The sequence below is a fragment of the Equus quagga genome, chromosome 1 (genome assembly GCF_021613505.1).
Source record: "Equus quagga isolate Etosha38 chromosome 1, UCLA_HA_Equagga_1.0, whole genome shotgun sequence".
In the NCBI taxonomy this organism is placed as follows: Eukaryota; Metazoa; Chordata; class Mammalia; order Perissodactyla; family Equidae; genus Equus; species Equus quagga.
The window spans coordinates 33,036,995-33,060,676 of NC_060267.1; the positions used below are offsets into that span (position 1 = coordinate 33,036,995).

Consider the following 23,682-nt stretch of genomic DNA (forward strand, 5'->3'; position numbering starts at 1 on the left):
CACATTGACGCCCATAAAAGAAACACAGGATGGTATCAGGAAGGAAAATGCCCACAACGAGCTGAACTTAGGAAAATCATTAAGGGCTGCAAAAGGGGCTTCTGAATTTATGTCTGGAAGAGAAAATTTACAAAAGGCCTGGGTAAGCTGGTTAAGTTAAATAGTGTAGTTAATACCTAACAAGAAAAAAAAAAGAAAAACTTTTACTTCTGTATTGGTTTTTAAAAATCTTACACTTGAATACCACCTTTCACCTTACATATTTCTATTTTACAACGTCCTTGAGAGGTAAGTACAACCCCTATATTATAGAGGAGAACTCAGTCCAGTGTGCACCCCACCGCTGGACCGCTGCCTCTTTTCTCAGCTTAGGAGAATGACAGCCAAAAGTGGAGAGCCAGGACCAGAGAACTGAAGCCCAAGATACAGGAGGCTGTAAGAGAGCTGCCCCCGATCCACTCCAAATCTTGACTTGGCCGGCTGACCAAGCTCACCTATCATGAACCCACATTTTGCTGACTGCTCGACGTACTCTTTAATGAATTATGAAGACCAGAGGGCTTTGCTGAAAGACAGGGGACAAATTGCCCAATCTTTGAAAATGAGGAAAGAACATGAACATTACAAAAGAACGTGGACATTACAAAATACTAACTGTAGTGTTTACCATCCAGCCTGAGGAAAATTCGAGAACCAGATAATAAAGCAGATGGTTTTTGAATAGACAAAGATGGGTGATCACTAAAAATCAACATGGATTCAGGAGGAACAAGTCTTGCCAAGTAACTTTATTTCTTTTGTTGGCAAATCTACAGGACAAATAATCTATGTGACTCTTTGAAAGGTATTTAACAAGCTTCACTCTCCAACTCTTTTTAGGCAGGGAAAGGAGAAAGATGAAGAAAAATGGCCTGAGTAATAGATGTATTTATAACTGATTAAGCAACAAAACTCTGAATGTTCATAAATAAGTTCTGCAAGACTAGCTGGGCTTAGACAACTATATTACCAATGAGCTGGATAAAGCTTTTGACAATATCCTTATCAAGACTTCAGGATCACTGGGACCTGGAGAGAATAATCAAAAGTGGGACAGCAGAGTCAGAATCCAAAACAATTTTAACAGAAGATTAACTTAAATGAAATTTAATAGAGAAAAGGTAAGGAATTATATTTAGAGTCAAAAAAAATCAAATACTAAGTATAAATTGTGAAACTGTTATTATAAACATAAGGAACTAAAGATTTGTGTTGAATAAAGCTTGACACCAATTAAAACTGTGAAATAGCTGCCCCTCAAAGTTTACACAATCTTAAGGCTGAGTTAATAGACACATAAGGGCAGGAACAAGGAAGGTGAATGTCGTACTCGACACTGCACTCGCTGGCTCATCCCAGGAGAAGTCTGCAATCCTTGGCAATGCCCTATAGGCAATACAAAGGGACAAAGTAAATGCCCTCATAATTTGAAAATGCAGTTACCCTCTGGGAGCAATATCAGCAAGAATCAAATGGAGTGGCAGAAATTAGCCATCAACATAAGTCAGTCCAAGAAAATGTGTGACTGAAAATATCTGGGAACACTCAAGTCCAATCAAAAGTGGGCTGGGTGTAGCTTCTGGGGGGCATGATTAGAACATGAATGTAGAAGGCTGAAACCTTGTCAATTGTGTTTTCTTCTGGCTAAACAAAGACTGCGTTAAGAGAAGAGTGTCACATAAAAGCAGGAACTTAACAAGCAAGATTTTGCCTGAGTTCCCCTAACACTGTCCCAGGTGAAAATAGGCTGACCATATCCAGGGCAACACTGGGTAGGTGCATCCTTACAAAAAGGGCTCCATCAGGCTCTCATGGCTTAGTGACACTCCCCATTAGGATTACCCATTCTGATTAGAATGAGTGGCTTCCCACGTCGAGTGTCCTATTGGAGTGACAGTGCACTGATCAAATGATGCAAGTTTCCATTCTGCTCACAGTTATATTAATAAATTCATTAACTGGCATTCTTGTTTTTATGTCAGTCTCTTGGTCACTCGCTAAACATAAGTGAATACCCATAATCCTCATTATTTCTGGACATACACACAAAAAATTCACATTTATGGAACTCGAAAAGTGAGGTCTCATCTTAAATATGACCATCCATATCGAGATACCCCACACCTGTGAAGTGCTGCCTCTTTTTACAACAACTGTATTTTGTCTAAAACTGAACCACACTTTTTTGTGTGTGTGATTGGCCCTGAGCTAACAGCTGTTGCCAGTCTTCCTCTTTTTGCTTGAGGAAGACTGTTGCTGAGCTAACATCTGTGCCAATCTTCCTCTATTTTGTATGTGGGGTGCTGCCACAGCCTGGCTTGATGAGTGGTGTGTAGGTCCACACCTGGTATCTGAACCCGCAAACCCCAGGCCACTGAAGAGGATCATGCGAACTTAACCACTATGCCACCAGGCCAGCTCCTGAACCACACATTTTAAGAGAGAAAACCAACAAAGTATAACACACATACAGGAGAGTAGACAGGAAGGTAAAAGGTCTGGAATCTATGACATCTGAACAAATGAAATGAACACGCTCAGCTTGAAACAGAGAAGATCAGAATAGCCATTTCAAATAGCACCCTTGCGGTGAAATGAAATTATCTCTAATTCTGTGATGAGAACCAGCTGAAAGCTGCATAAAGAAGAGCTTTCCCACTAACACTGTTCCATGCCGGGCACAGAGTAACTGCTCAATAAGTTCCGGCACATGGTAAATGCCCACAATGCTAACTATGACTGTGTTTTAGGATATAAAAAATGTCATGAAAGAGATACACAAAAGATGCTGTGGGAAAGCACGGGAGGAGCACCTAACCCTGACAAGAGGTGAGAGGTCAAGGAAGGCATCCCTGAAAGTGGAGACGCGTAAGCAGAGTACTAAAGAAAACAGCAATTACCCAAGAGAGTGTGGAAAAGGGCATTCCAGAAAGCAGTATGTAAGACCCAAGGTCAGAGAAAGCTAGTGGTTAGGACAGTTGGAGAGGTGAGTAGAAGGAGGAATAAAAGATAAGGCTGGAAAACCAAAGGGCACCACTTCTTCAAGGGACTCAGACTTGCATGCCATGCTAAGGAGTCTGGAGGAAGCTATGGGGAAGCACTGGAAATTTTAAGTGTGGCAGTTACATAACCAGATTGCTGTCTTAGGAGAACACTTTTGGCAGCCACATGGAAGATGGATTGGCAGCAGGGAGATGACTGTTTCAGTAACTTGGAGACTGAATGAAGATACTGACACTGGAGAAAGAGTAAAGAGAGAATTCAAGAGGTAGTAAGGAGGACTTCGGAAATGACTGGATGTGAGTGATAAAGAAGAAGGAGTCAAGGATGATTTCCAGGTCTACGGCGTGGGCAAGCAAATAGAGAATAATGTCATGCACCGGAAAAGGTAAGGAGCATGAGAAAGACTCTGGGAAGGGAGAAGACAAAGTCAGTTCTGGGCAAGCTGAATCCTAGTTACCTGAGGAACACACCAAGCTGGTGATATCTAGGAAAGAGAGGGACAATGGAGTCTTTAGCTCAGAGAAAAGTCTGAGCAAGACATACAGATTTGGAAGTGATCATCAGAGGGTGGTCACTGAAGATATCAGAGCATATAAGATCATCCAGACTCCAGAGTACACAGAGTGAGAAGAAAAGAGAATTGGGGACAGAAGGCTGGAGAACACCAACCATTCAAGGGAATGAAAGTTAGCTATCTTGTGATCTGTAAGTTCCTTGTCTTTAGGCAAGAAACGAAAATATTTAGGCAAAGACTAAACATCCACCTGTCAGGAATTAGAGGGAATCCACAGTAGAGAATTCGATCTCTACAGCATCTTTCAATTCTGACAATGTGTCAAAGACTTTACTTCAATCCAGTGTCTCCCACAATCTGAGAAATAACTTTTGTCACCATTACAGAAAAACTACACTTATACCTATTTTTATTCTTTGGTTTTGTTAGCCCAATGACAAAAAAAACACTTTGAAGAATTAACATTTCTTGTTGCTTGAGGTGGTTGTTTTCTGAAAGGGAAGGAGTACTTGGTTTAGCTGGACAAGAGAGCACAGGCTCCAGATCTAATTTCTTACCCTATTTTTCCCACTGTGGGTCCAGTTATATGGTTGGTATGAGAATGTAGTTTTACCCAAACACATGCCCTTCTTCTTCTTCCCTTCCCTTTCTGCCACCTTCTGCCTGTCTGGGGCTATACATCTATGGGCTTAAGTCTTAAATGTTTTACTACATTTCAGAAAGGTACCTAGAATTTCCACTAATATTTAAAGTGTGTTGGTTTCTGTTTCCCTTTCTGCTCAATTCTAAAAATAGAGAGATACAGGTACATATACAATTTTTTTTTAAGTCATTTTTTTTTTTTTAAAGATTTTATTTTTTCCTTTTTCTCCCCAAAGCCCCCCAGTACATAGTTGTATCTTCTTCGTTGTGGGTCCTTCTAGTTGTGGCATGTGGGACGCCGCCTCAGCGTGGTCTGATGAGCAGTGCCATGTCCGCGCCCAGGATTCGAACCAACGAAACACTGGGCCGCCTGCAGCGGAGCGCGCGAACTTAACCACTCGGCCACGGGGCCAGCCCCACATATACAATTTTTTTAAATTAAATCCAGAAATATTTGATTGAAACAAACTGTCATTTTTGGCCTAACAACACAGCCAGCGTATTTTCCAACAGGACCACTGGCAGTTTAACTTAACCTAAAATGTGGTTCTGGAACAGGTGTTAGAGGTACTTTCCCTCTTTTAACCACAAGCACCTTTTCTCCTGCCTCCACCCCAGGCCTCTCCCACCACTCTGCACCTTCTTTTCTTTGCCTGTTCCTGTCTTTCACTTTCCTCCTGGTAGTGCCCATAAACTTTTATTATTACCACTCAAGGCACTAAAGCTAACACAGCTGCCAACCCCTGACCTAGAAATCCAGGGGATATAATTCTAATTGGAGTCTAGAGTTAACTTTTTGGTTGTCCTCAAAAAACAACTTTATCTTCTGTTTCAATGGCCCAATCCACAGGACAGAAGAAATAAATGTGAAAAGGAAACTAGAGAGCTTTTCAGCTCTAGCATTACATGTACAACGTTCAGAAGCATGATTTGCAAATTCAGGTTTCTGAATGACCAAAAAAGGTGGGAGAGGGCAAACCAGGGACAATGTTTGACACAATTTGAAGTTTAGAGTCATACTAAGTTATTAAAATACAACAAAGGTTAGAGTGGAGAAGAAAAAAAAATCAAGAAGCAGAATAAAAGGACTTTAGCACTAGATATTACAGTTCTGGGAACTTAAGGGTTCCATAAAATTTTATGGGAAAGGTAAATAATTATGGTCCCACCACAATCCCCTCCCTCAAGTCAACTGCTCCTGAAGCTATGCTTTGATGCTGCATTCTCTCTATAAAACAACCCTAGTTGCTCCAGGCATTCATAAAAGAAAAGGTTTTTAGTGCATTGCTTTCTCTCTTTCTCTCTCTGGCTAATAATATCATTAGCTTTTCTGTTTAATTTCACAAAATGGAAGCAAGACACAATTCATCACTGGCAGTATATGTGCAGGCTGGGGGTGGGAGGCACAGAAGAGGGTCTTCCTCTAGGCTATAAGAAGCAACAGAAACACTTCCTCACAAAAGCTCAGAGTGCTAAAGCTGGACAAAATAAATAGAAAAAAACACAGCAAACAAAACGTTATTTTACTAAGACAAGTTCATTTATCTTCCAGCTTCATGTCCCAACACTAAAAGAATCCAGCTTCTTGTGACTCCCTCAACAGGCTCTTACATCTCTATGCTATAACGTCCTCCCGCCGCCTGTTGGCCTGAAAAACTCTCACTCACCCTTCAAGTCTAAGCTCAAACACTACCACCTCTCTGGAAAGCTTCTCTGACTTTCCCAAGCAGGGGCTCCTTCTCCTTAAGCACTCCTCTCACTGTTCCTTCAGGCTAGCAGGTATGTGCTGGTACAATTATTTCTAGACCTGCCCGGTTTCTGAGGGAGCACCATGTCTCCCCATCACTGCATCTCCTGGCACACAGCATGTACCTCACAGGCAGTTCACAGAGCGAAAGAACTCCCCAGGTCTCGACAGGAAGGGGCAACACCCATCCATCCAAGAGTCTCCTTTCCAATCCCACCTAGTTTAGAACTTCATTATCCGCCTCCTACATTAAGTTAGTCACTTCATTGCTCTTCCCATTTCTGGTCTCCCTTCCCTTGAATCCATTCTATATACACTACTGCCATTGTAATCTTACTAAAGTACAACCTTAATTAAATGTACCAGGTGGAGCAGTTGATGATACAGAGAATGAAAAGCTGAAAACACCTGTTCTCTAAGCTCAATGGGCTCAAATCCAACACGGCAGAAAGAGAAGTAATAATTAACATATAATTTATCAGGTGTTACAGAGATATATCCAACTCATGCTAATCCCTCTGCCTGGCATGTCCTTCACTCTTAAAGGATCAATTCAAATTTCACTTTATATAGGAAGCCTTCCTAATCTCTCCAGCCAGAAGCAACCTCTCCTTCTTCAGCTCCCACAGTGCCCTGTTACTCGCTTATCACTTTGTTTGAATTATAGTTATTTGAACCCATACATTATGTCTCTTACTGGATTGAACTTTTCTAAATGGAAGGGCAAAACATTCTACTCATCTCTATTTTGCCATGGTACCTAATACAGTGTCCTGCAAATAGTTGATAAATGTTGAATGATGATGATTAACCTCACTAAAACATCATGAGTCTGTGATTCCTTTAGGATTTGCCAGTATTATGAATATCAATGGATCAAATACATGCAATTCAGGACTGAAATTTTTCCACTTGAGCCACAAAAATAGAAAACATCTATTCTTTTCGGCTAGATAATAGTGGACATATGGAGAATATCCTCAACCAGACTGGAAAGATGTGTCCAAATGAAATGGATCTCTATTGTACAACCACAACAAAAGGCAACTCCCTAGCGCTATAAACCAGGCAAGCAGACTCTGCTGACAAATAAAGAAAAATTATGAAGGGCAAACATGGTGTGATGTTTCCATTATGGGGGCAAGTGCTTAACTAAGTAAAAACATCCACAGCTTAGTAAAAATTAAATTTAGAAAAACAAGATACTGGCACAAGATAATACTTCAAAAATAAATCATTAAATAAGCTCTCTGATCTCTCAAATAATACAACTTTCCAGAGGGGAATACTTGCAGCTTATCCATTCTTTAAAGTTTACATCCTATTTCCTACAACGGTGCTACTATAAGAGACCTCAATTCTTTAATTTCACTTCTGAAATGAATTCTGCCCTCCCTCCACCCCATTCCTTCATCATCCTTACTTTTGTTCAATGCAACAGTTGTGTGCAGGATGAGGTAAACAGTAACAACTATCATTCACCTGAATCGCAAGGATTGAGGACTTTCAACATTTCATGATTCAAAAAGCAGAACTAAAATCCCAACTTCTCAATTTTGACCAACAAAGAAGCTCAAAGTAAAAAAAAAAACACCTTTTAAGAAAATACTGTGCTATCACGATATTTATCTGTTCCTAATTGGCTTGAATGAAGTCAGAACATCTGATTATATCATTTACTTCAGTATTAAAGTTGCTGAGGGCAAGAACTGTGTCTCATCAACTAATTTTGTAGAGTCCTTAGCAAACCGTCTGTAGCAGCTTTTAATCTAAAGATCAGAGTTTAAGTTTGCTTTGAGGACTAAGAAAATGGATAAAAATGCTTTCTAAAATTCTAAAGCACAATATAAACATAAGTTGCTACTAGTATTATTCTTACAATAAACTCTCTCCAAGAGCAAGTCCCCCTCCCGTCCACAGGAAGTCTGAACAGAGCTGAATTAGTTCTGTGTACTTTTCCCAAGAGAATTTATGTTTGACATGCAAAACTGTAAATAACTCCTAAAAGAGGGAGGCAGGAGTGGCAAGAAAGAAAACTCAGGTGGGACTAGAAGAAGGAGGTAAATTAAATAGCAAAGAAGTTTTTTAAATAAAATTAAGCAACACCAAAGAAAACAAACCTGGATCTTGGAGATCAATTTCTAACTCCACCACTTACTATGGACCTGTGTGACCCTGCGCACTTCATCTCACTAGGCTCTAGTGTCCTCATTTGTAAGTAGAGATAATATAATTCATAGGGTTGCTGTGGGGATTAAATGAGAGAATATTTATATAAAATACTTAGCACTATGTCTGGTAGAAAGTAAGTGATGAGTAAATGGTTACTGTTGTTGATAAAATTATTATTAGACCTGCACCCTGATTGGTGACATTCAGGAAGAAAAAGGAGCCAAGAACATGTCAGAGGGGAAGATGAGATACAGAGACCTAAGTCTACATATTACTGTTGGGAGACAGTGTGAGAAACACAGCTTACATAAAGCATTTTTGCATATTAAATGTACAAATTACTTACTGTGTCTCCAGGATTGCAGAAGAATCTAGAGAACCGTAGCCAGAATCTCCAAGTCATAAAAGCAGAATAGCAATGACTGTATGGAAGGAGAACAGGACCAAAAGAAAAAAAAATATGCTTACTGATGTGAACAGAAGCTTCTCTGTTTCCAAACTTTCAATTTTCTAAATTTTCATAGACAGAATGAAAGCTAGGCTCGATAGCAATGGCACAGTGACTCTGCTTGCCAAAAATAGATGATATTAGCAATCATGCAGGGGCATTTAAGTTTCTACCATCTTGTTCTTTAGGCTGGGGAAGTAGTTGTATTTGTGGCTGATTTCTGAGGTGTTAAACATTATCAAGTTCATCATATTCAGTAATTGCAAAAGCAGTAAAAGTATTCCAAAATTATGAAGAAGAGGAATGGAATCCCCTCCTGAATCAGATGTAGAAACAGCAAATAATTGTAAAAGGGAAGAAAACAATGGATGCTGCCTGTGCATATGGGATCAGAAACTTATATATTGTAATATGTGAAAAGAATCCTCAAAAGACAAGGAAAATAGGAAACCTTCTGTATGTGTGGCCAGAGAATCAAGATCAATTTGGGTTGTCACGTGGTCTAGTGTCAATTCAGGGGAAGGCAAGGAGCTAGTTTAAGAATTTAAAAGCTCAGCACAGTACAAGCGCCACTATCATAAGGTACAGACAAATTGCCAAAGTTTGAGGTCTTTTTGAATTTACACAACATCAGTGTGAAGGGTCAGCTCACTACATGACCTGTAATGCTAAGGTCTTCCCTAACACCTCTGCCAAGATCATCTAAGAGGGAGGATGCCTATCTCAGAGGAACAGGTTAACTTTTTTATAACAAAGCATAGCTGACTTCTAAGCATCTCCATGACATTATGGGCTGAAGATCCTGAGAATTTTGTCAATCGGGGGTGCTAAATGGAAATAATATATTATCACTACTAATTTAAGATGTGTAAACAGCAAATCTTTTTTAAAAATTTGTTTTGCTATTTTTGTCCTATTGTAATAATCTAAGTTTATGAGCTTTAAATTCTGGCTTTAGTTTTGCTACTTTTCCCATTAGGTTTTAAGTTCATCAACATAAACTGTCCTACGACGTGGATTTTCTAGAACCTACCCAACTCAGACAAGGAGAGAACACTTACGATATTAATTCACAGAGCCTGTGCCTCTGGAGTTCTACTTAAAACTGTGAGTATGGTTAATGAGGGCAGTGACAAAGGAGCTGAAGGGTCTGCATCTTGCTAGAGAGGTAACAAGAGGAGTACCCCTACCACCACCTAGATACACTCTTTATCCTAACTTTGAAATCCAATTGTGTTTATTGTGATCCCAGTACTTAGATAATCCATAACAAATGTGACTATTCCTGAAACTTCACAAATAAAATCAGTTGGACCATTCCAACTGATTTTCATTCAACAAAGAAGCACTTACTGAGTGCCTATACAAGGCACAGCGCATTTCTATAGCAGCTTTTATTTCACAATCCCAAAGAGCTTTCAAAGTTGCCCTAAGATCAAGTATCAGTGATCGAACTTGTCTCATTTCATACATGTGTGACACTCTACTCAAAATCCTGATTCAGGTGTTATAAATTTAGCTGTTTGAGGAAATAAAAACTAAAAGGACTGAGACTGACATTCAACCATTAACTAAATTCCAACTTCACAATTCAATCCAAAAAAATACCCAGTGCCAAGTGATTTCAAAAAATTACACGCCAAAATATACAATGATTCAAACATTCCATTACGCAAAGGAGTTAATGTCATTATAACTTATCACTTTCAAATCATTATGGGTACACTACTAGGTAATAAATCAAATTTATCAAAAGTGCTACTCAATGGATTGAAACAGCAATCAAAAACATCCCAAAGAATAAAACCCCAGGACCAGATGGCTTTCCTGGGGAATTCTACCAAACTTTCAGAGAGGATTTAATACCTATCCTTTTCAAGCTATTCCAAAAATTAGGGAAGATGGAACACTTCCTAACACATTCTATGAGGCCAACATCACGCTGATACCAAAACCTGACAAGGACACCACGAAAAAAGAGAACTACATGCCAATATCACTGATGAACATAGATGCAAAAATTCTAAACAAAATTTTGGCAACCAGAATTCAGCAATTCATCAAAAGAATCATACATCAGGATCAGGTGGGATTCATACCAGGGACACAGGGATGGTTCAACATCCGCAAATCAATCAACGTGATACACCACATCAACAAACTGAGGAATAAAAACCACATGATCATCTCAATAGATGCAGAGAAGGCATTTGACAAGATCCAACAGCCATTTATGACAAAAACTCTGAACAAAATGGGCATAGAAGGAAACTACCTCAACATAATAAAGGCCATATACGACAAACCCACAGCCAACATCATACTCAATGGGCAAAAACTGAACGCCATCCCCCTGAAAACAGGAACGAGACAAGGATGCCCTCTATCACCACTCTTATTTAACATAGTACTGGAGGTCCTGGCCAGAGCAATCAGGCAAGAAAAAGGAATAAAAGGAATCCAAATAGGGAGGGAAAGTGAAACTCTTGCTGTTTGCAGACGACATGATCTTATATATAGAAAACCCCAAAGAATCCATTGGAAAACTCTTAGAAGTAATCAACAACTACAGCAAAGTTGCAGGGTATAAAATCAATTTGCATAAATCAGTAGCATTTCTATACTCCAGTAATGAACCAACAGAAAAAGAACTCAAGAATACAATACCATTCACAATCGCAACAAAAAGAATAAAATACCTTGGGGTAAATTTAACTAAGGAAGTGAAGGACCTATATAATGAAAATTACAAGGCCTTTCTGAGATAATTGAATGACGACATAAGGAGATGGAAAGACATTCCATGTACATGGATTGGAAGAATAAGCATAGTTAAAATGTCCGTTCTACCTAAAGCAATCTACAGATTCAACGCCATCCCAATCAGAATCCCAATGACATTCTTTACAGAATTAGAACAAAGAAGCCTAAAATTCATATGGGGCAACAAAAGACCCCGAATTTCTAAAGCAATCCTGAGAAAAAATAACAAAACGGGAGGCATCACAATCCCTGACTTCAAAACATACTAAAAAGCTACAGTAATCAAAACAGCATGGTACTGGTACAAAAACAGGTGCACAGATCAATGGAACAGAATTGAAAGCCCAGAAATAAAACCACACATCTATGGACAGCTTATCTTTGACAAAGGAGCTGAGGGCATACAATGGAGAAAAGAAAGTCTTTTCAACAAATGGTGCTGAGAAAACTGGAAAGCCACATGTAAAAGAATGAAAATTGACCATTCTTTTTCACCATTCACCAAAATAAACTCAAAATGGATCAAAGACCTATAGGTGAGACCTGAAACCATAAGGCTTCTGGAAGAAAACGTAGGCAGTACACTCTTTGACATCAGTATTAAAAGGACCTTTTCGGACACCATGCCTTCTCAGAGAAGGGAAACAACAGAAAGAATAAACAAATGGGACTTCATCAGACTAAAGAGCTTCTTCAAGGCAAATGAAAACAGGATTGAAACAAAAAACAACCCACTAACTGGGAAAAAATATTTGCAAGTCATATATCTGACAAAGGCTTAATATCCATAATATATAAAGAACTCTCGCAACTCAACAACAAAACATCAAACAACCCAATCAAAAAATGGGCTGGAGACATGAACAGACATTTCTCCAAAGAAGATATACGGATGGCCAATAGGCACATGAAAAGATGCTCATCATCGCTGATCATCAGGGAAATGCAAATCAAAACTACCCTAAGATATCACCTTACACCCGTTAGAATGACAAAAATATCTAAAACTAATAGCAACAAATGTTGGAGAGGTTGCAGAGAAAAAGGAACCCTCATACACTGCTGGTGGGAATGCAAACTGGTGCAGCCACTATGGAAAACAGTATGGAGATTCCTCAAAAACTTAAAAATAGAACTACCATACGATCCAGCTATCCCACTACTGGGTATTTATCCAAAGAGCTTGAAGTCAGCAATCCCAAAAGTCCTATGCACCCCAATGTTTATTGCAGCACTCTTTACAATAGCCAAGACGTGGAAGCAACCTAAGTGCCCATCAACAGACGAATAGATAAAGATGTGGTACATATATACAATGGAATACTACTCAGCTGCAAAACAGAACAAAATCATTCCATTTGCAATAACATAGATGGACCTTGAGAGAATTATGCTAAGTGAAATAAGCCAGCGAGAGAAGGACAATCTGTGTATGACTCCACTCATATGAGGAATTTAAAATTATGGACTAAGAACAGTTTAGTGGATACCAGGGGAAAGGTGGGGTGGGGGGTGGGCACAAAGGGTGAAGTGGTGCACCTACAACATGACTGACAAACATTAATGTACAATTGAAATTTCACAAGATTGTAACCTATCAATAACTCAATAAAAAAAAAGTGCTACTCAATGGTTACATTTAATTTGCACCAAGAGCAACTTCGAAAAATGGATTAAATATCTAACATGCCAAAAATAACTTATTTACCTGGGTTTTCATTATTTTGGAGCTCTTTCTAAAAAAACTGATCCCTAAATTTAGGTGCTGGAGGAATATATTTTCCTAAATCAATTCTCTGAAACTACAGAGCCGAGAAAGAACATCAAGAATAGGAGAGAAAATAAGGATAATGTTTAGGCACAGGGATACAAGCATCAGCCAGAATGCCTGGGTTGGAATCCTTGTTCCACCATTTTCTAGTTATCTGACCTTGGTACCTCAATTACTCTGTCTGCAGAATGGGAATAATAAAATACCTACTCCGTACAGTTGTTCTAAGGATGAAACCCAGGTAAATTACCATACGTAAGAGTTTAGCAGCAAGCAGCATTATATAAAGTGTTTGCTTATTATGATCATCATACGACTAGATCATCCAAATCATCTACACAAATGCCTTTCCTGACTCAAAGCCTTCCTTAATTGGTCTAGAATTTAATCCCTCCCTCCTGGCTTCTCCAGAAAATGCATCGTGTATTATAGTTGAGTACATTTCCCTCCCTTTAGATTATATCTCCTTGAAGACAGAGCCCACAGTTCATCTGAGTGTACCAGACAGCAAATAATATTCACTGTTGTCCTTCATTTCTCTCCCTAAAGACTCTGAACAATAATACCCTGTCAATTAGCAAACCTTTACCTGGAGACAGGAGCTTTATGTAACCAATACACTTAAGTACTGGTCATACCTTGCTAAGTACTCTCTTAAGAGTTAAACAAAAAAAATTTTTTTGGGGGGGAGGAGGAAAGAAGGATTCATTGAATATTTTTAAACAACTGACCAAGGATATCTTCTTGAATTAATTAATTTTTTAAAATTTCTTATGCTTTAAAAGCTTACTTTCATTATCACATTCAAAAAGCTCATGGTGTTTTAAATATAAAAATACAGTAGCATAATTTCTGCATACGTCAAGTCTAACCTAATCACAACTTGCCCATCTGTTGATTTTAACGTAATCCTGGGGATGCTAGAAGACAAGATGCTTGCTTGATTCATCCTACACTATTTACGTAAAATAAAATCATTTTAATATTACATTGAGATGCAAATCTTTCTGGCTTTGATTTGCGCCCTCTTTTTCTCTCTTAAAAAAGTGGCACACACACACACACACACAAAAGCCTGCAACTTATCCCAGCTCACTGGGAAAGCACTTGCTAAAGTGTTATCCAACTTTGCTAACACAATGATATTGCCCTTAACTTTGAGAGAACAGAACTTTTCTGAAAACGAATGACTGAATTGAGTTCACTGCTTTATTACCATTTTCTACAAAGTACAATTGTTCCTCTGTTTTTATAGTGTCCTACCTTTTGAAATTAATTTTTCAGCATAAAAACTGACGACATCTAATTAGTTGCATAAATATTCCTAGACTCTATGACTGATTTTAAAACAAACTGAAAAACAAAAGCCTAAAGAAGAACTGCACCCATTTAATGTGGTTTTTCTAAGTCTAATTTTTTCATTCCCCAGTGGCAGGCCTTTCAACAGAGTACAAAAACTACACCCAGTTTGTTTCTCATGCTAAACACACCCCGACCAAATGGGAAACATTATCAGCCATCTTAACAAGGAGCAGAACACAAAGCCAAGCAAAATCAAACCAAATTTTTTTTAATCCATTGTACTTCTTTTGAGATTAGGATTTTTCACATAAAAGTACTTTGATGAACAAATGCCATCATAATTTAATATCATATTTTGGACTAATTTCTCTCCCCTCAAATAGTCATCAAAGTGGCTAATTCACATACGATACCTCTCAGCTACTGAGTACAGCATAGTAAACTTGTTTTATATATCCTGAGGCTTACAAAGAAAGGCCAATCAAACACAAAGAGGTTTCCAGTATCTTATATACATATATGACTGAGACAAGGAACTTTCAAAAACCTGCACTGGGCAAGCAAAACTGGGTTTAAACAACAATAAACTCTGCCTTACAGTAGGGAGACCCGACAAGTTTAAGCCCCCACTCCACCTCTACCCCTTAAAAGACAAGGTTTCATTCCCATCTCACAACCAGGAGGCATAAATTAAAACACTTCAAAGATGTTTCCTCACATTTTAGCAGTAATGAAGTTAATACTCAGGCCTGTTCCGAGCAATTGGCGTCTATCAAAACTTAGCACAAGTTATGTGAAATAGACAAGAGCGTTGGTTCTGCATTTTATCAAGTGAGGAACAGCAGCATCACAGGTTTGGGACAAGCCATTTCTTCCAGCACACCAGCTCTCCCCGCAGCCCCCTCCCCCCACCCCCGCCCCACATTTCTTTTTATATCTTTCCTCCAAACTTACAACCCGAAAAGCGATCCCACAAAACCAAAGCAGCATCAGTAAACGGAAGGCCACTGGTTTGGAAAATAAAGTTTGTTCTTTTGCTGTCAACCTGGCAACTTTTTAAAGGTGAGACGTCTCCTCCTCAATCGGGTACAAGCTTTCCTATTCCCATACCAAACCACCATTCGTTTGTCCCCCGATAGTAAAGGTGAAAAAAGGGAGCGGGAGAAAATGATGCTGAAAAGCAGGGTCTATGGGTCCAGCGGTAGGGACAGATTTTGAGACCAGTTTTGAACACTCCGTGGCTTCTGGGAGCTGGGCGGCTTTACTCCGTGTATCTGAGAAATGTTTAGCAATCTGACGCATCAGTTTTTAGGAATGGTACACAAACAGCCCCCACAACGTAAGAGCCATGCCTAGAATCCTTCCTGTCGGTGACATGGGCTGGAGGGCACGGGACGGGAGAGCAGAGGTTACCAGGAGAGGCTCCGCGACATTTGTTATTGTTTATGAAGCCCAGGCGGGGACCGCGAGCCGGGTGCTCGGGGGCCGAGGAGTGGAAGGGGAAAGGCGCAGGGAAGGACAAAGATTCCTCCCCGGGCTCGAGGCTACTTCTCCGGACACACGGAGCCAGTATCACCCCAGGGAACAAGAGGGCCAAGGCCGTCGCCGGGGCTTCCCCGGAGACATTTCCACCCCCGAAATTAGCCCGGCTTTCCTTGGACACCCAAAGACCCATAAGCTCTCCTCCTGCTCCTGCTCGCAGAGTTGGGGCTGGCGCGGCGAGACGGGCCCCCCAGCCCCAGCAGCCGAGCGTCGCATCCGCGCACTCACCTGCCTCCGGTCGCGCCCGCGGCCGGCTCAGCCTCCGCACCGACCGCAGCCGGCCCGGCGCCCGTCCGCTCCCTGCTGCCCGCTCCGCCCTCGCCCCGCCCCCGGGAGGTGGGACCCGCGGCCGCACCGGAATCTCGGGGCGGACTCCCTGAACTCTCGCGAGCCCTCCCTCCTCGGCTTCTCGGTGGCTGGGCCGGTCCGACTCAGCCCTGACGTCATACGCACCAAAGCCGGAAGTAGCCTTCTGTCGTCAACGCCGCCCCCCCCCCGGCTCCACCCAGCTGCGTCTGGTGGATTCCTGATTGGCCCTGGCAGAGTTGGCTGAACAGTTGGCTGGTTCCTCCCTGATCAGCCTCGCCTCACTTCCCTCCTCTCTAGTCAAAGCTGATTCAAGCCTCTCTTGAGAGTGGCCTAGTGTGTTGCCGTAATATGTCACATGTCGTAAATGTCGTCAGAGTTTTTCTCAATGCTTCACAATGTAATGCAGAGAATGTTAGAAACAGAAAGAGTGTTAGCGATAATCTCCATGAATCCACACATGTTGCAGATTAGGAAAATGTGGTCAACGAAGATGGGTTGACTGACCGAGTTGTTTAGTCGGTAGCCATGGAATCTAGAAGCGACCCAGCTTTCTTGACCCTTTTCCATTTCACTGTGACTCGACTCTAGAGACTTGAAAGGAACTCAAGTTTGGAAAAGCCACAAACACTTGGAGGCATACATGAAAAACTTGCTTGGATTATCTTGGAAAATTTGAAATAACTGACCATACTGGGCTGCCCTATTTAGGATCAAAGAACTGTGAGGAAAATCACCTCCCTACAGTTTAACTCAGAAGGGATGGCTTTGGGAAGATGATGTCTTTGAGTTTTGAGTGAAAACTTATTGGGAAAGCCAAATAATAGAATCATTTCCAATTGTTGACAAATTTATGTTCAATTTGAATATTGGAGGTTTCATGAAATACCCGTGACTTTTAGACTACTAAGATAATATACGAAGCTGGTACTGTGCTTTTTGCAGAAAATATAATTATTTTTAGTTTCGCCAAGAGCCGGTGACACATGCAAAACACTTAGGGAAGCATCGTGACATCACTTCCCTCTCTTTTTTTACACTCTGTGCTTTCTCATGCGTAGCTTGGTAGCAGAAAAAGCACTAGCCCAGTAATTTGTGTATTTGGGGGGAAATCAGTTCCACCTATGTCATACGGTCATTTTGAGGTGCAAATGTCTATTGCCATATACAGCCTAAGTAGGTTTAATTGTGATGAAACATACTCGACAGAAGCCTCTACAGCTCCCTCCCCGACCACACACATATATATACCAGTTCAAGTGGGTAGGATTGAGAACAATTTATGGAGTGTTCTACAGCAAATTTATGTTTCCAAATAACACACCATGCTTTTTTTCATGGCACTAGAGTAATATGGACTAGTCTAGGGTATCGGACTGGGATAATATGGGTTGACTAAAGCTTTGACCTCCAATTTCTAAATTGAAGCCATTCAAAACAAAAATTCCCCCAGGAGGCTGTTGAAAGTGCTTGAACTGAAACAAATTGGAGCCATGTGCCCTTTTGGAAGTTTGATGAAATCTATGAACTCTTTTTTAGAATAGTGTTCTAAAATGCATAAAATAAACTAGCTAGGGCTACAAAGGAAACTGATTATATTAATATACAGTTATCAAAATAGTAAAAAGCGAATTTGTGATATAGTTGTGTGGTAGGCAGCTTCTATAATGACTCCCAATAATCCTCACCTTCTCATATTCCTGTCTTGCACAACTCCTCCCCTTGAGTATTGGCTGGACCTAGTGACTTCTTTCTGAAAAAGAAAATACAGCAAAAGTGATGGGATGTCACTTCCATAATTAAGTTACAAAAGACTTTTGGCTTCCATCTTGCTCCTTTCTTCTTTCTCTCTCCCTTGCTTACTCTGACGGAGGCCAGCTGCCATGCCATCACTTGTCTTATGGAGAGGCTCGTGGGGCAGGCAACTGAGAGAGGTCTCCAGTCAACAGTCGCCAACAAATTGAGGCACTCAGTCCAACAACCCATGAGAAATTGAATCCTGTCAACAGCCACATGAGTGAGCTTGGAATTAGATTGTCTCCCAATTGAGCCTTGAGATGACTATAGCCCCAGCTCACACCTTGATTTCAGCCTGAGAAAGGACCCTGAGCCAACAGACCCAGTTAAATCTTGCCAGATTCCTGGCTTGTGGAGACTGTGAGATTACAAATATTTGTTGTTTTAAGCCACTGATTTTCAGAGTAATTTATTGTACAGCCATGGATAAATAATAGTTGTATATTTGCTTCTTTATTAATACATTAAATAACAAGATCAGGACCTACAGTAATTTTGCACTAGTGATGCACATAAACAATATTTTGAGATATCAGCAACAAATTTAACGTGGTAGAAAATATGAGTGATTTCTATTGGGGGCAAAGTCACAGGTTGCTAATATTATTGTGGTTTGCTGACTACATTCATAATGGAAGAAATGCTAATTTTCAATTAGGGTTTGGTGAAAAAATATAAATATACGTATAATATATGTTAAGATATAGATAGATAGATAGATTATGTACATATTTATTTTATCATCAAAGTTTACAGACAGATTAGGAACCCTGGGCCTAAATAATAGATTGTTTGTAAGACCTTCCAAAACTGTTACTGTCAACTCTCTCAAACATTAGAATTAAAGTTCAGGTCATAAACTCGGGTAACAGATATACATCATGGCTATTGCTAACTGTTAACCTATAGTGGAATAAGAATTTTTATCCCCTATCTTTTACTTATTCCCTCTTCTCCAAATGTGTGCTAAATGTAGATGGACAAACTAAAATTCTCGGCCAGAGAGAGTGAGAAAAATCATGGTGAAAACCTTGTCAGCACTCAGAATTCATCTGATTTTCCTTTCCGTATGTGAAACTGTAAGCTCCTTGACTAAAGGGACTCTTTAGTATTACTTTTACTCTCCTAGGCCTACCAGATAGTAAATAACCATTGAATTCCAAATGATGGTAGTAAAGGATAACAGAAGGAAACATTAAAACCCTTCCACCAAGTGAGTAAAGTTGGTTTTCTATATATGCAACTCTGCAACTGTGGTCTAGGCCAAAGCGGTATTTAGAGATTAATTTATTGCTTTGAACACATTTAACAGAAAACACGAAAATGTAAGAATAAAGGAACGAATCTCTCAACTCAGGAAACCTGGAAAAGAAAACAAATTAAATCCAAAGAAAGTAGAAGGATGTAGCGCAAAATCTCTTCCAGGGGTCCACAACCCTTATGTGCACTATGTATCAGAGATCAAATATATAACCACTCCTATATATAACTCTGTTTTTCAAGTGGATGTAGATTATGTTATGATTAACAAATTCACATACAATTCTAAAATATAAAAGCAGAAATTAATGGAAGAGAGATTTTTAAAAACTGGAATGACCAGTAACAACCAAAAGGTGATTCTTTGAAAAGTCAAAGAAATAGTAAAAACTTTGGCAAGACTAATCCAGGAGAAAAGAAAAGACAAAAATAGTAAGAATGATAATGGAGATGTAACTACAAATATGGAGATTTTTTAAAGCATAAAAAATTATGATAAAAAAAGAGAGACTATCAAGAGAAGCTGGTTGAGTACTCCCCTCCGTATAAATACAAGAGTAATGTTAATTCCTGCTTCTATGCGTAGATAGTCCAATAAGAGTAACTAATATTTATTGAGTTCTTTCTGTGTGCCAAGCATTGTGCTCCTTGCTTGTACTATCTTATTCAATCTTTACAATAAGCTTGTGAGTTAGGTATTATCCCCAGTTTATAGATGATGAAGCTGAGTGAGGCTCAGAGAGCTGTAGTGACTTATCTAAAATTGGCCCAATAGAGAGTGACAAAGCCAGCAATCCAGATTCCAAGTAGTAGATAAAAGAAGTACTACTGAGCAAAAGCAAAAACATGGAATCTGGAGACAGAGAAACTAGTTTGAAATCACTTGCCTATTGACAACATGCTCAATGAATGTTAGCTGTTACCATTATTATGGTAATCCCCATACTTTAAATGGGCTTAAGAAGACTACTGCCTCAAACACGCAGTAATGGGCAGAAATTCACTTTCAAGGACGTTTATCCCAGCACTGTTTATTCATAACTGTGCAAAGTTGGAACTAATCTAGATGTGTAAATATAGGATTGGTGTAATTAATTATGGTGAATCCATACAGTGTAATAGCATGTGTCAAAAATCATATGTAGGTAAATGGTTAATGACATGAGAAGATGTTCAAAATACATTGTTTGGTTTGGGAGTTCTTCTAAAACGGGTTACCAAAAGTGTTCTGTCTTTTGTACAAAAATTATTTGAAAAATAATATATGTGTGTATATGTAGGTATTTATAATATACACATTCGTACATATATTTGAGGACTGAAAAGAAAGATACTAAAATAAAAATTTTCTCTCAATGACATGATTATTAAAAAAAAAGATTATGACGCACGATATTATGCCAATAGATTTTTTTAAGTGAGAAAGAATAGGTGCCTTTCATTTCTCCTGGGAGACTGTCCTGATGGAAATCCATTAATATTTTTACCATGGAAAAAATGGAAAGTTGATGAGATAGAACAATTGAAAGGAAGCTTCCAGTTTGACACTAAAAGTGCTTGACTCCTGCCTCCTCTTCTCATAGCCAGGACTATGAAAGGGGCTCTAGCCCAGACAGGCTAAATGCAATTGACTTTGTTTGTTTGAAAATGAAGGCTCTGTTCTACAAGCTTCAGGGGACTTTCACTGGACCGTTTAATCAAACACATGACCATCCATTCAGAATTCTGAGCAGACTGCCTTCTGCAGAGCACTTTATAAACTGGGACACAATGACTTATGATTGATCCCTGCCTTAATTTTCAAGCAGCTTGACTAAACTGCAAACTATTTATCACCTAGGCTTTAAAGCATTCCAAGGTTTAGACTATTTCTCCCCAAAAGTGGAAAGCACCTATGTCAATCAGAAGCCTGAAGAAAAGCATTAATGAAAGGTGAAAAATATATTATTTCTAACTACCTTTTTGCATTATGTTTATTGTTCTGCAAAGTGTAACAAAGAACAACATGGGATTTGTATTTCAAGGACCTGGTTCTGTTACTACAGCATGACCTCATACAACTCACAAAGGTTCTCTGAAGTCCTGTTTCCTCATCTGTAAAATGGGAGAATATCAATACAATAGTTGCTGCAAAGATGAAATATGATTATGTATGATGAAAGTACTTCGTGAACCATAAAACGTCATTACCATAATGGAAAGAATACTAGTTTGAAGATAGAAAAATCTCAGTTTGAATAATAACTACCTCTTAGGGTGAAATGAAATTAAATGAGATAATGTAAACTAAGCACCTAGTATAGGACCTAGAATGTATTCACACTCAGTTCAAGATAGTTATTATTATTACCACTAATACTAATTAGTGATATAACAAAAGCATGTTTCAGAATGGAACACTTTTTTTTTGTCAACTACAAATCAAGTGGATTCTCTGCGTTTAAGGAATGTTTTTGGTGATGCTTATATCCAAGAAGAGAGAAAAAATCTCTGTCAGACATTTCTTGCTTTGATTCTTGTCTACTCTTTATTAATTTTTACAAATTCCTGATACTAGCAGAGATACATAAACAGTGGATTTTCCATCGGTGAAATGGGAAATATAGAGCATAGTGCATTAGTAAGATGAGGTCAAGTCCAAGAACAGTTTAGTGGATACCAGGGGAAAGGTGGGGTGGGGGGTGGGCACAAAGGGTGAAGTGGTGCACCTACAACATGATTGACAAACATTAATGTACAATTGAAATTTCACAAGATTGTAACCTATCAATAACTCAATAAAAAAAAAAAAGCTGGAGAAAAAAAAAAAAGATGAGGTCAAGTGATGCTGCAGTAACGGACAATCACAGAATTTTAGTGGCTTAAAATGGTGAGGAATTATTTATTGTTTACGCTTTATGTCCTTTTCAGGTCAGCAATAAGCCTTTGCTCATCAGAGTCACTCAAGGTTCCAGGCCAACAGGACAGCCATCATCTTGAACAATGCCAATCTTCATGGCAGAAGGAAAGGACAAAATTGGAGGGTCTCACGTAGAGACTTCTGCTCACAACCCATTGACCAGAAGGAATTGCATGGCCCCATACAAATAAAAGGGAGCCAAGAGGTACAATCTTTTTCTTAATTAATTATTTACTTATTATTTTGTTTATTTTTTTTTAAATTTTTTTGGTGAGGAAGACTGGCCCTGAGCTAACATCTGTTGCCAATCATCCTCTTTCTGCTAGAGGAAGATTGTTGCTGAGCTAACATCTATGCCAGTCTTCCACTATTTTGTATGTGGGATGCCACCACAGCATGGCTTGGTGAATGATATGTAGGTCTGCACCCAGGATCCAAACCTGCAAACCCCAGGCCACTGAAGTGGAGCACACAGACTTAACCTCTATGCCACCAGGCCAGCCCCTATTTTTTCATTTTATTGAGGTCATATTGGCTTTTAACATTGTGTAAATTTCAGGTGTACATTATTGTATTTCAGTTTCTGTATAGAGTGCATTGTGTTCACCACCAATAGTCTGGTTTTTATCCGTCACCATACACATGTGCCCTGTTACCCCTTCAGGAGGTACAATCTCTTGACGTTCCAAGAAGGAGAGAAAACTAGAAATATTTGGCAAATAGTACTCATGACAACCACATATTGTATATGTGAAAAACACTGTCCAAATGCTAGATATAACATGATTCCTTTTTTCCACCTTTTAAAGAAAAACTGATAGTTAAGCTCTTTACAAAAAGAAAAATGCAAGACAGTATATAATATTTTGTGATAATATATGCTATATTTGATACAGTTTAAAATTTTTAAATATCAAGTTAAAAGAGAAAAAAGTAAATTTCTTTTGGTGTCCTCAGTCTCCTAAAAATGATATTCACTGATATTAAAAATTCACTAACATTATAATTAAAATTTAAAAAGACTTTTCCTTTTTAAAACTAAAACAAATTTTTTTCTTAAATCTCACCATCTTTCTTATTCTTAATTTTAAGATTGAGTCCAAAAATTTCATTTTCTCAAGTAAGAGAAAGAAAACCACCCCAAAGACTGTTTTTTCATCACAATTGTGGAATTTAACTTATTAAAAAACCCATTCATGTTTAATGTAGGCAGCCCAAGAAAAACTGAAATAATTTGAATACATTCTAGGAAATTGTAGTCACTTTGTTGTGGACTATTTACATTCTGTGAATCTAGCACTGAAAATTATTATATATTGAAAAAGTGACCACTTTCCAGTTTTAAAAGGAATTTTAATGATACCACCCCTATTTTTAACTATAAGTCATGTGTGTATATAGTTTGATTTTGGATCTGCACTAGAGTTTCTATGCTTAATTTGGTTCTTTCTCTACAATTTATTAGCCCATTTAATAT

The 23,682-nt window shown here is 39.0% G+C and overlaps 1 protein-coding gene across 3 annotated transcripts in view; it reads right to left on the reverse strand.

Moving 5' to 3' along the window:
- STK38L (serine/threonine kinase 38 like) overlaps nt 1–16,253 on the reverse strand; it is an 80,098-nt gene extending 63,845 nt beyond the window's left edge. For 2 of the 3 annotated variants that reach the window (XM_046674217.1, XM_046674226.1), the window contains exons 1-2: nt 16,172–16,252; nt 8,464–8,539 (exon numbers count right to left, since the gene is read on the reverse strand). The gene's annotated coding sequence lies outside the window, so the exon portion shown is untranslated. Of the gene's footprint in view, nt 1–8,463; nt 8,540–16,171 lie in introns of all 3 variants that reach the window. The other variant, XM_046674234.1, reaches the window with a different exon arrangement.
- Nucleotides 16,254–23,682: the final 7,429 nt, after the last annotated feature.